Consider the following 12543-nt stretch of genomic DNA (forward strand, 5'->3'; position numbering starts at 1 on the left):
CGAGGAGTGCGTGATGCACAAGTTCATTCATTCAACTCACGCTTCACTCTGGGTCTCTTTTTTTTTTTGTTTAACCCGTCAACACTGGCCAACCACTTAAAAACAGCCTTCGCATTTTTTTTTTTTCACACTGAAATATACATCTAAACAATCTTCTGAGTCTCTGGCTGGATTTAAATAGCCTTACACTCTTCAGTCTCTTGGATACAGTGCACCTGATTGGCCGGTAGAGCGTGCAGGGCATGTCCAATCACAGGGCATCACCATGGAGCCTCACCAGCCAATGGGAGGAGGAAGATGGTCTCTGTGATTTCATTGTCACTAAGGGGAGGGGTGTGGGGAGCATATACTGCCAGGACAGGTGGCTCCAACATGGACCTCTGTGAGTGAGATAACCTGTGGAGCCAGATGAAGAGAGCAGCTGAGGGAAGGAGGGAGGGAGGGAGGGTCTTCAGATGATGCTCTTTCACAGTCCCACGCACACACACATGCTCACTGAACACCCACGTCACTGTCATTGCTGCCGCTCACGTCACAGGAATGGCTGGGTTGATTTGTGAGAGCCACCGTCCTGCTTGAAGGTGTTATGTCTCCGTGGCAACCTGCTCCGTCTCTGGCCGGAAGCAGAGACATGGTGGAGAGCGTTCAGCTCACAGGACAAGGGACGCCTTTACTTTTATTTGACTGTTATTCAGTCAGTCCTGGTTTGACCCCCCCGCCACCACAGTGGACACCTCCTGTCTGTCTACAAGCCTTTCTTTAACCTACTTTGCCCTCAGAGTAGTGTTTATGTTCTCTTTATCCTTCATATTTCAATTTGTGATCCCTATTTTACTCATTAAACACAATCTTAGGGAACAAATGTACAATGAAAAAGAAACACTCACTCGCTAAATCACCATAAAGTGATTGTTTTTAGTTGAAATAACATGAGATATGATATGAAGATTTTGAAACCTTTGTCTCTTTGCTTAACCTATGGGTCTGCTATACATTTTTATTTTAATCCTACATGGTTTTATTTGCATTATTGTCTTATAAACTGTGTCCAGTGACTCAGTTCTCCTAAATTCACCATCAAGCCCACAGTGTTGTCGCAATAGTAACTAATCCTAAAAATAATAACTGGTTATTAATTACATAATTGTCCTTTTTTCACACTGTTACTTTAAATATTTGATGTAGAATTAACTTTTGATTAATTAAAAGTAGATTAAAAAGTTAAAGTTAATTATTTTTTTAACTCATCCACTGACAAAGGTCATGTGATCTGATCCAAAGCACCACAGAATTTCTAGTATTTACCTTTTGATATTGTTGATTTAGTTGTTTACACGCCCCACAACATTACACCCTTTGAAAAATCTTGGTGTTGTTTTAATGAAAATAGATTTTACGTGTCGGGAATGAAATAGAAACCAACGCAAACAAACCATAAATGTATATGTAGTCCAGTTTGCACATGCAAATGTTTGAAATACCTCATAGGATGATTTCACAATTGTTTTATAAATATAGGTACAAGTAAATGTGGTAGACTTCATATTTTCTGCCAGACAGGAAGAGCTGGACTATGCATTCTGTGCCGTGTGCTTCATATGGCTGCAGAACTCTTAGTGGGACAGAGGTTGTTCTGCTTTTTCCTCCCGTGCTCTTATCTCCTCATGTGCTACATGCTGCTGCTGCTTTTTTTTTTTTCTTAACAACTCATCAGTCAGCTTTTCCAGCAGTGACACAATGCACCACCTGAGCAAAGTAGAGCAGTTTTTTTCCTGAGCCAGAATGTTGACGTTGGAAACAAGAAAAGAAATGAGCAGTGAATCACTTTTTCATTTTGCTTCCCGTCAGCAGACGTGAGTGAAGTGAAACTCCCCAACTTTTAATTGAGCAGATTTGCAGATTCAGCTCTTGGGCTTAAGACACGCAGATGAAATAGTTTGTTCAAAGACGGCTTGCAATCGGGAGGGTTGCCTCACAAAGGAGGGACAGGACGGAACACTGTGCGTGTTTTCAGCAGATTAAAAGCACTTTCCTCCACTTTATCAGTAACGGCTGTCGGTTTAATTAGAAGGAGAAATATTGAATCACTTCATTCTTGTAGCCTCAGTACATTTTCCCTGAAAACATTTATGTCAGACGTTGAAAACCTGTGTCACACACATACGTACGCTCTCTGCACAATAGGCAGAAAGTGGGTGGAAAGCCAGACTCCACAGCTCGTCTATGGAGAGAGGAAGAGTGAACTGACGCCGTACAAAGACGGTCACGGTCGTGACCGTTTGTCTTTGTGTGCTTGGAAAAATGAAATAACTCACACACACACACTCATATTACACACAGATAAGCTTTTTTTTTTTAAGGGCCACACCCGGGCATTAAGAAAGTGCCTGCACACAAGTGAGAGATTAGCATCCTTTCTGTTGCCTATTCACTTCTACAATTACCCCATGAAACCTTTTTAAACTGTATTTGTATCGGCATATGCAGTGCGAGAGGGACCGTTCTCACGGGACAACCTGTGATTTACTGGGAATAAACGTGTGTGTTTTATTTATGAGATTACAATCACGAGTGAGAACGCCAGCGGTTTGATTAGATGGAGTATTTACCTTGACGAAGGTAGAATAATGTGACAGTTAAACACTAGTTTGGAATAAAACCTTCTCTTTAAGGGTTGAAGCTGTGATATCTTTCACTTACAGTAAATATCTGATATCTTGTTTGTGTGTTTTTGGTTTTTTTGTGATGTCGGGTCAGATTGAGACTGTTTTGTTTTTTTTGTCTCCCCTTGAGATTACCATCACCCTGACAGATTGCACTGAGGCATGTCTATCTCATTCCAAGCTATAACCAAAATGCAGGCAGCCTTATCTGGATGGAGCTTATGTCAGTCCCTATGAATAGATATGTGGGTGGGAGTCATAATGTGTGTGTGTGACCCGTGTGTGTTGCTCACTTCATCTCTCCTCACAGCACTTTTCACCAAGGTTATTGAAGCGCACATTTACCTCCTCAAACACACACACATTCTCCAACTTACTAACTAACTAACTAACTAACCCCTCTAGTCTTTGATGTGTTGTCAAAACTGTAAAGCACTGTGGCAGATTAAATTTGCCTTCATTTTCACTTTAAAATTCAATTTCTGTCATTGTTTGTCTCCCTCACATGAGGCTTCTCTCAACAAGAGCTCCTAGGAGCTGGTGAAGGCCGTTGGCGACTTCTTTGCTCTTTTTCAGGCGGTGTTGTATCTATCAGGGTCACACTTTGCCTGTGAGTGTCTTTTTGTGAACGTACGACAATAACTAACCTAGTCCCGTTAAAAATTGTTGATTGCTCCTTACGGTTGCACGAACGGGCGGGTGCAATCGTGCTCTTTTATCAGGAGCCGAAACCCATACATTACATGATGCATCAGCTCTCATAATATGGAAAATAGCATCTATAAAGCTTTAATGAAAACGCAGCTGAGAGGCTGAGTTGGCCCTGAACCGTGCGTTTCATGCAATTTATTAAAGAAAATGATCACTCTTTAATGTATATATGTATATATATTAAAGAGTGATCATTTTCTTTAATAAATGTGTGTATTAATACTGTAAAGTGCCAGTCAACAGAAAATAAACTCACCGTCATTGTCTAAAATGAACAGGGGAATCTATCAGTGAAGTGAAATCTGAAATATAATCTGAACTGAGGTTTTAGCTCCTACACTGATATGTAGCTTAAACTGCTCGACACCTTTTTCATTACTGAATGACTTCATGTGTGAATGAATACAAAATAATTCAAAAGAAGTTTGATTGTCATAGAACGTAATGAAATGACTCATTGATCCAGCTCTGCAATGAATTATCCTGCATTTATTATACGTGAAAAGCAACCGTGTTTCCTGGTTCTATTTGAAGCAGCAATTTTGTTAAGGAAATCAAAAATGACTTCTAAAGAGAAAAATACAACAAACACTGAGAAAACGATGGCATTTAAAACGGCACAATTTGCGTTCGACGTGAATACATGGAGTGACAAAAACGCCCTCGGTTACATAAAGAGATGTCGCTGTGGAATGTGAAACCTATAAACATGTGTATGTTAGTGCTTCAGGACAACAACCGAGACAAAAGACAATATAGATGTGTCTTTCAAGGCACATTATGTATTATTACAGAGCTTTGTCCCCTGTCCTACTCACAGACACACACGTGGTCTATGAAATAAAGAAAACACCCATTTCAGGTACTTTCTAAAAGTACCTGAATGAAACTGTATGTATGCAGTGCATGACATTCTGCAGGACATTCTATTGCAACCTGCACTATGAACTACCACACACACACACACTCTATATCACTGTCATCAGTGAGGTCTTCTGGTCCTGCCGCCTCCCCTCCCCTCCCCTCCCCCAGACCTCATCTCCTTTGTTCCACTGTGACGGTCGTCCATTTCTCTTGGGTGATATCTGCCCATGAACGACCACACCGTCATAACTATCCGTCTGCAGGCAGCGCAATAAAATGCTCTTTGTTCTCCCTGTTTTCCCCGGCCGTATCTCTCTCCTTCCTCAATCTCATCGTGATCTGCCCAGTGATTAATGGTGATGGTCTTTCTCTGTGTCGACACAAACTGACACACACGCACACACCAGCTCAAACATGTACAGGCTGCTAAAATCCACTGGTGTATGAATATAAAATTGTGTAGCATTTTTCCGCTCTTGTGCGACGACATCAGCCGTCTTTTTTTTAAAAAACAACACACCAAAAGCCACAAGTTTTATTGTACACTGACACACAAACGTGCACAGATATAGAGGCACAGTTGTGCCAGAACACGCTCATAAACACACGTGTAGCCCATATGGGCCTTAACAGAAGGGCGGGGAGATCACTCACCGTCACAAAAGCATAAACACATCAACACGTGCATGCAGATGTAAGCATTATGTCACACATATGCTGAGGACGGAGACACTTAAGGACACCAGTTGACAAGATGGACAGAAATGGTGATTAAAGTCATTAGGGATCATTTTTCAGAGCAGCCAGTATCTAGTAGGTCTATATAACGCAGCGTTTGTTGGCAGCGGCCAGATTTAAACTGATGCCAGATCCATGCACACTTTTTGTTTTTCAAGCCTATATTCTGACTTCTGGAAACCTTTTTTAGGAAACACAATGAATAAGGATCATAACGTTAGATTTATGCCACTTCTCCTCCCGAACGACTCATTCTTTACGGTAGATTAGTCGCTCTTTGTCTCGCCGCCCAACGCGCCGTCAACACCATCACTTAACATGTGGAGAAAACAGAGGGACGGGTGGAGGGAAGGAGGGAAAGATGGAGACGGGGAGTAATGAAGCTATGTATCTGCTTTCCCTGGTGGTTTTAATGGTGAGTGCAGACCATAACTCACTCCAACGCACGTGCATGTGCACACACACACACACACACACACACACACAGTCGCCCAAAGCAGTGCTTTTCACTCTCTCTCAGGCTTTGCACGTCCCAGCCTCCATTTAGACCAGTGCAAAGAAGATATATGGATGTGTGGTGCACATTGACCTTGACATTCTGTGTTGGGGGGTGGGAGAGGGTCCGTACTGACTGTGCACCAAATTGACCCGTCTATGAATCATTATAACGGCGCACCAGTCCATCAAACACGTCAGCAGTAACGGCGAAGCATTGAGAGACATTTCTGCAACTGCAGTTGATCGTCACCGTGAAATAATATTTCGATATTTAGAAGATATTCAGCACACAGTTCACCTGACCGATTTCACCCATGGAAGACGATGACGTTTAAATGTCATTACAAGTTGCACAAGGCAAATGTATTTGTGCAGCAAATAGAGTTCTACAGCAAGACACGTTCAAGTGTTTTAAATAGAACAAGACGAAAAGAGGCAATTAAAGCCAAAATACTGTATAGACCTACGTGACACATAAAAATGCGACACAAAATATTTTCAGATTCCCATGTGTTAGACATCACTGGAAAGCTTAGAAAACAACACTTTCACGATCTGTAAATAAATAACTCAAAATGGCCCTCGGGAAACTTGTTCCTGGTTATTCCATGGCTGGTCACAATTATATATTGTCTCATCCATGACACAATAACGCTGGGTTTCAGAAACGCTGGAGGTCTGCAGGCTCCAGGGGAGGTTTGCCCACTGTGTCTGACTAGAAGTCAAGCAAAAATTATCTAGCACAAGCCTCTTTGTAGCCCTGTGATGGACTGGTGACCTGTCCAGGGTGCACCTTTTGCCTTTTCCCCTATGTCAGCTGCAGGATAAAGCGGTAGAAGATGAGTGAGTGATTTCATTTATCTATAAATAAAAGTAAACCCATTTGAAAGATGGTGATGATTTCACACATAGAGCCTTTAAAGGTCAGATTATCAAAATAAAAACTGTTCCTCGAGTCATATGCTTCTACTCGATAAACCAGGGCCTGGCACAATCCTGCCTCTGTCTAATGATCACAACGTGTGACGGTGACAAAACCTCCACAGTTGTAACGATTGGTTGCAAATCCAAGAAAGAGAAGTGATGTGTTAAATGTCTGCACCCACACACACATACAGTACACACTGGTACAGTCATTAATCTAAGTAATGAGTGCACTCTCTGCAAGATAGCACATCTTCATGTAGGTCAGTAGTTGACGACGCAGGACACAGTACATCACACCGACAGAGACGTTTCTCGCCGCCTTTTCATTCTCGCACACTCCGATGGCGCTCGTCTAATGACACGGCCTCTCATGAATAATTGTTCGCCGTGAAAGGCGGCGTGCAAGGACACAGTTGTAGTAGTAACTGAGCTCTTTGACCCAGTGTGCGCGCACACACATGTAATGCAGCCACATGCTACAGTGAGAAGGTAATGCTCTCAGTCCAGAGAGGGTGGTGGGGGATGGAAACAGGATGGGGTTAGTGGGCTTATACTGCAAATGGATTGAGAGCAAGCTGAGCACGGTGCCCTCTTGCATGAGGGAATAACACAAAGGAGATGAGAGTGTGTGTGTGTGAGAGAGCGAGTGATGAACATATACTGGTCTAATATGGAGGAGTAGATGATGGTTGCACTGGCAGATTTTCTCTTTCCTTCCATGATTGTTCAACCTCGTCTCCCTCTCGACTACATACCTCCCTCTTTTCTCTATGCGGGGCTGTTACTGATGGAAAGTGGTGTTGACAGTGGAGAAATAGGAGAGAAAAATACACAAGTGATACAGGAAAGAGGTGCGATGAACGAGTGCAAGGTGTGAAACGGAGAGCAGAGCAGCGACAACACAAATAACCGACACAGAGGAGGGTTTCCGAAATTTGTTTATCGTGCGGAATAAATCAACGAGCTGCAAATCAGATAAAACGACGGCTTATTATACTATCTCTCTCGCTCTCAGATTACATCACTCCCACAGACCTGTCACAAGTACTAAAAAAAAAAAATCAATGGGTCAAATGAAAAGCATCAATCAACAAAATGATTTCCCCTCTTGTAACAGTCCACTCCTGCACTCCATGGTGCGTGAGGTTACTTAGTTCAACTCCATCAATGGTCAAAGCGCTTTTGACAGAGATAGAAAAGAGGGAAGTCATTTCAAATCCATGATGCTGCTGCAACAAGAAAGAGCGACATATCTATTAACCCGTGCTGTTTTTTTAAGACGATGATTCCAGTCACACTTTTTTTTTTTATTAAAATTTGAAGTAAAAGTGTGTGTGAAGAGGCTCCTGCTCTGCTGTCTCCACTTTCACCTCCAGGTGTCTGCTGTGCAAGAGAGGTGGAAAGCTACTGAGAGATCAGGCATAACGAGATTAAGAAAAGATGAAATATAAGCAGAGCAATGGAGCATGCTGTATAATGCAATAGATCAGGGGTTCTCGAACTTTTCTTTATACCAAGTACCGCCTGAGAAAGTACCGAGCTCTTGAGGTAACACCATTATCGCTAACATTAAAATACAGCGGTGTAAAAAGGCGGCGCAAGGTTGGCTACAGACTTTTCACAGAAGAAATAAGATCATTTGCTCCCTCCTCTTCCTCACATATACTTCACACACCAGTGTAGTGAAATTAGATGAAGATGGAGAGAGCGATAAGGCGACATATACAGTGGAACAGTATTTCTACCACCATAGGGATCTCGCGTACCACTGGTGGTACATGTACCACAGTTTAAGAACCATGGCAGGAGGACATCACCCAATCACACATAGCGCTAAACGTTGTGAAATCATTCTGACCTTTGATGTGTCATCACTATGAGACACCTACAATCGACCCAAAGGCCTTTTTAATGATTGTCAAGCGTTCAATTTCTTGGGTATTTAAGGGCTCACATATCACACGTGAAACATGTGAGTGAGAAATCATTTTTTTAAAAGAAAGGTGTGAGCGGTGTGAGGTTTAAGAAGGTCTCTGGCTAACAGGTGACATTGTCACGACCAGGAACCAGGAGCAAGGACCAGGATCCACCAAGATACTCACACGCACAACCACTCAGTCATTCACACTTACAACCCATCATACACACACTCACACATGCAGAGAGACACACACACACACACTATGCTGAAATGTCAACATTTTGTTTAAGTCAGATATGTAAATCAAATCAATGAATGAAACTATTATGTGACGCCCAGAAAGCTACTATAGTTCACTGGAGTGGTTTTGTGTATAATAATGATAACAATAATAATAATAATAATAATAATAATGATAATGATAATGATAATAACAATAACAATAATAAATTCAGTTTATTGCAGAACTTCTACAGATGTCATTTTACAGTAAATTCTTTCACACAGTTCTGACACCCCTCTTTCTCCCTCCCTTCAGCGTTCCCACTTTCTCTTCTATCTCTATTTCTGTCCTTGCTTTACATCTCACCTCAGCTCGTCATGTTTCACACCGACATAGTGGAGGATCACATCCTCGTGCATGCGAACTTGTGAATGCAAATGTTGTGAATCTCAGAGGAAAAAGGGAGATAAAGGAACGTGAAGGCCCCGTGATCATGTCGCTATAAATTCCCTCTGTCGAGATTTTTCATTACTGCAACATTATCTGTTGTTAACAAGAGGCTGTGCAGATGGGAAGCAATCTCTCCACAAGCTGCAGGAGTGTGAGCTATAATCTGCCGTGATGACGCTGATCACAGCCTCGAGAATGGAGGTGCTGCAGGACAATGCTCAACCGCTCTGTGCCAGTGTGCCATTACAGCGATGACATCATTCCACTGCAGCACTTAGCGCGTGCCTTACACACACACACACACACACACACACACGTATCATGCTCAGGTCTCAGTTCTCAGGTCTTTCCACTGTCATGGATCTATATCCTTGTGCAGCGAGCAGCAATTAGCACGTGCATCTGTGCATGTAAGGTATATGTTCAGGTAAAGTATCGAGGCCGGTCGGGAGACACAAGCTATTAAAATTGAAATCCGTCAACATGTCACTGCGGGTCAGGAGAAGGCCACTAATGGACACATCAGCACAGATACATCACATCTTGTTTACACTTTGAACCCCCCGACACCACACATTAATGACTCATTCTGTGTGTATACTACACACCGATAGAGACAGACAGACGGAGTGAGTGACGGTGAGTTTTGCTTCTCAAAGTCACGATGTTACAGAACACAGCCCGTGCCTCACATGCTGTAAAATACTGTATCTGCAAATCAAAGTGTCACATGATATCACATGATATCAGCAGAGATCCTTTCGCAAGCCAACATCACTACATCTGATTTTGGAAAAGGAAAATGTAAAACCAGATAGATAGAGAGAGAGAGAGTGAAAGAGAGAGAGTCTCAAATGTCTGGAGCTTTGCCTCGTCTCTGTAGGACACGACTTGGAAGGATCCGTTCTGTTAATGAGGGATCCTTGACTTTGAGAAGCACCTACTGGGAGAGTGAGTGGAAAAATACAACACGACTGCAGGCGGGGTGTGAAGACCTGGCATGAGAGCACGCATGCATCGTGCATGTCACCTATTCCTCTCTATTTAGGCTGGTTTTATCTTCCTGTCAGGAGCGACTTGTCACCCAACCTGTCATTATGACTAATAGAGCTGGAGGCCAGACGCCACAGTGGCTCCTCGCCCTGCTGTCTGACCCATATCACTCCTCTTTGCTTGTGCAAACGGCAGCGTTATTAATGCTAAAGCCTTTGTTGTGATTCAAACAGAGGCTGCTGGATGTGCTGTCTGACCACATCTAACAGTCGGGTGGGTCATGCCTTATTTGAAATGGCTTAACACAAAGGTGGGGCAATATATTCTTCATCAGAGCACGGATTAGAGGACGGGATTTAGTCATAGGTCACGAGGCATCAGGGAGAATTAGATGTGGACAAATTACAGTTTATTACACTGATTACTGTACAGGCCTGGGGGGACATTTATTTATCTTAAAGGTTATTATTTAATCATTTTACTTAGGTATTTTTATTATTAGTATTTTCAGTCATGTGCTCTTCATGTATTTAGCTTTTAAACGAGAGTTTCTTATTTTGTTGTTTTTCTGCCTTTGTATTTCGTTGACTTTACTTCCTTCTTTAAGGTTGCATTTGTCTTGTTTTAGTTGTTGGTTACACCTGTTTCTCATTATCTCTTCAGCTCACTTTAAACTCTGTTCTGTTGTATTTTGATCTGCAGAAGTGACTGTAATCCAGTCTCTGCAGACTGACAGGTAAAACAAGCCCACATGGAACCTAATGCATGTGCACACCCACATATTGCCGTCATGTCAAAACCGCTGTTAATACACAGGTTAATTGCGTGTTCCATTGAAACAAAGATGACATTTATAAAACAAAAAAAAACAAAATAGGATCCCACTGACATGGAACAAGGCAGAGGCAATTAAAAGCAACCTGAAGATGTGGGTTGAGATAAAGATGGTTGGCTATTACTGATGACATTACATGAAACAAGTTAACAAAACAAACAGCGGAAACAAGAGACAAAGAACAGAGACATTCACCACAGAAAGTGTATGAAGAATGCTGAACACCACGCTTGATGTGAGGATGATGCACATAAGTTGGCTCACAATGAAGTTCTTGAATCTGAATGACGCTTGTTAAGAAGAAATGGAAAGAACAGCAAAAAAAAGAGCCCGAGTCCAGAGGAGTTTTACAGCCGGTCATTCAGTGACCTCACTGACCCCTGCACTGACTGGTGTGACTGCAGCCAGGCCAGGCATTTCATAAGTCTGGGGACCGCTCTGAAGTGTGCACTGGGTACTACTGGGTAGTTTGCAGTCGACCCTAAACTTGGCTTTGGCTTTGGCAGAGACTCTTCGGTCATACTTTCAAAAATAATGTCTCCTCTCCATGACGGGATCCTTGAACGTAACAAGCAAACAGCGTGACTCTGTGCTCGCATGAAGTTCTTTTGTGTAGGTGAGCGCCATTGGAGAGGCCACATTGGTAAACCAAAAGTGCCCCGATGTATGCCCGCGGTTTGGTAATGATGACGCTGTGGTTATGACTGTACCATACTGTATGTGACAGCAAAGCTTGGGTTTCACAAATCATTGTTCCGTGGATATACTATACAGATTTGAAGCCTCTGCATAATTGTATGTCTGCAGCGGTTTTCTCAAACTAAATCTGTGTCATTTTTTTATGCAGCTATAACATTTGGGAAGCTAATTTACTTTTGCAGCTTGAATATATCAATGTAATTTCTTCGCATACATAAGCAAGAGACGATGATTAGACAGGATTTTTCCATACAGTGACATCATGGGTCGGGGGTTAAGACAATAAAAGCTCAGCCAGGAAACATAACATAAGGAAAAATAAAGACATATGTGTTATGGATTACATAATGTATTGTTTTCATCGAAAGTTACTGATGTAACCTCGGTTAAGACCTGATAATTTTATTGTGCATGTTGAAATTTAACACATAAATCTGATGAAAACGTGTTCATGGAATTGTTTTTCCCCCGATGCTGACAATACGCTTTTATTAGTTCTGTTTAGATTCGGGTATTTTCTGGAAAACAAGAAGGGGGTTGACTGTCAACGCAGCTGTCCACCTCAGTTCTCTGTTAATATTTGGTGGATGCCTGGGGGAGTTTTTCGACATGCAAGGGAAGACTTTGTAGAAGTTTGACAACACCCCAGCTCTGATGGTTCCCCTCCTTTCTTCACTTTATGTTTCGCAACATCCAAGGAAAACTACCCAGCCCAGTGTCAGGTATCACGGGGGTTGCTGTGCGTCTGCTCTCGTTTAGCGCGGCCTTACACAAAACAAACATTGTGTAAGAGGACTTCCAGGAACTTGGGAAGAACATGGACTTGTTTAGCTGTGTGGATTACTCAAGACTGACACGAGAATGAGATTTATCTGCTGGAGGGAGTGTGAGGTTAAAGTTGTTCATGCTCAAGTGCTCAGGAACTCGCACCGTTTTGGAAGAGAGTTGCCGAATTAACAGCACATGTAAGGCAGATGAGAGCTGCAAATTCCTCTCGCGGTGAGAGGAGCTGTTAACGGTG

This window comes from Solea senegalensis, linkage group LG17 (assembly GCF_019176455.1).
Source record: "Solea senegalensis isolate Sse05_10M linkage group LG17, IFAPA_SoseM_1, whole genome shotgun sequence".
Classification (NCBI taxonomy): domain Eukaryota; kingdom Metazoa; phylum Chordata; class Actinopteri; order Pleuronectiformes; family Soleidae; genus Solea; species Solea senegalensis.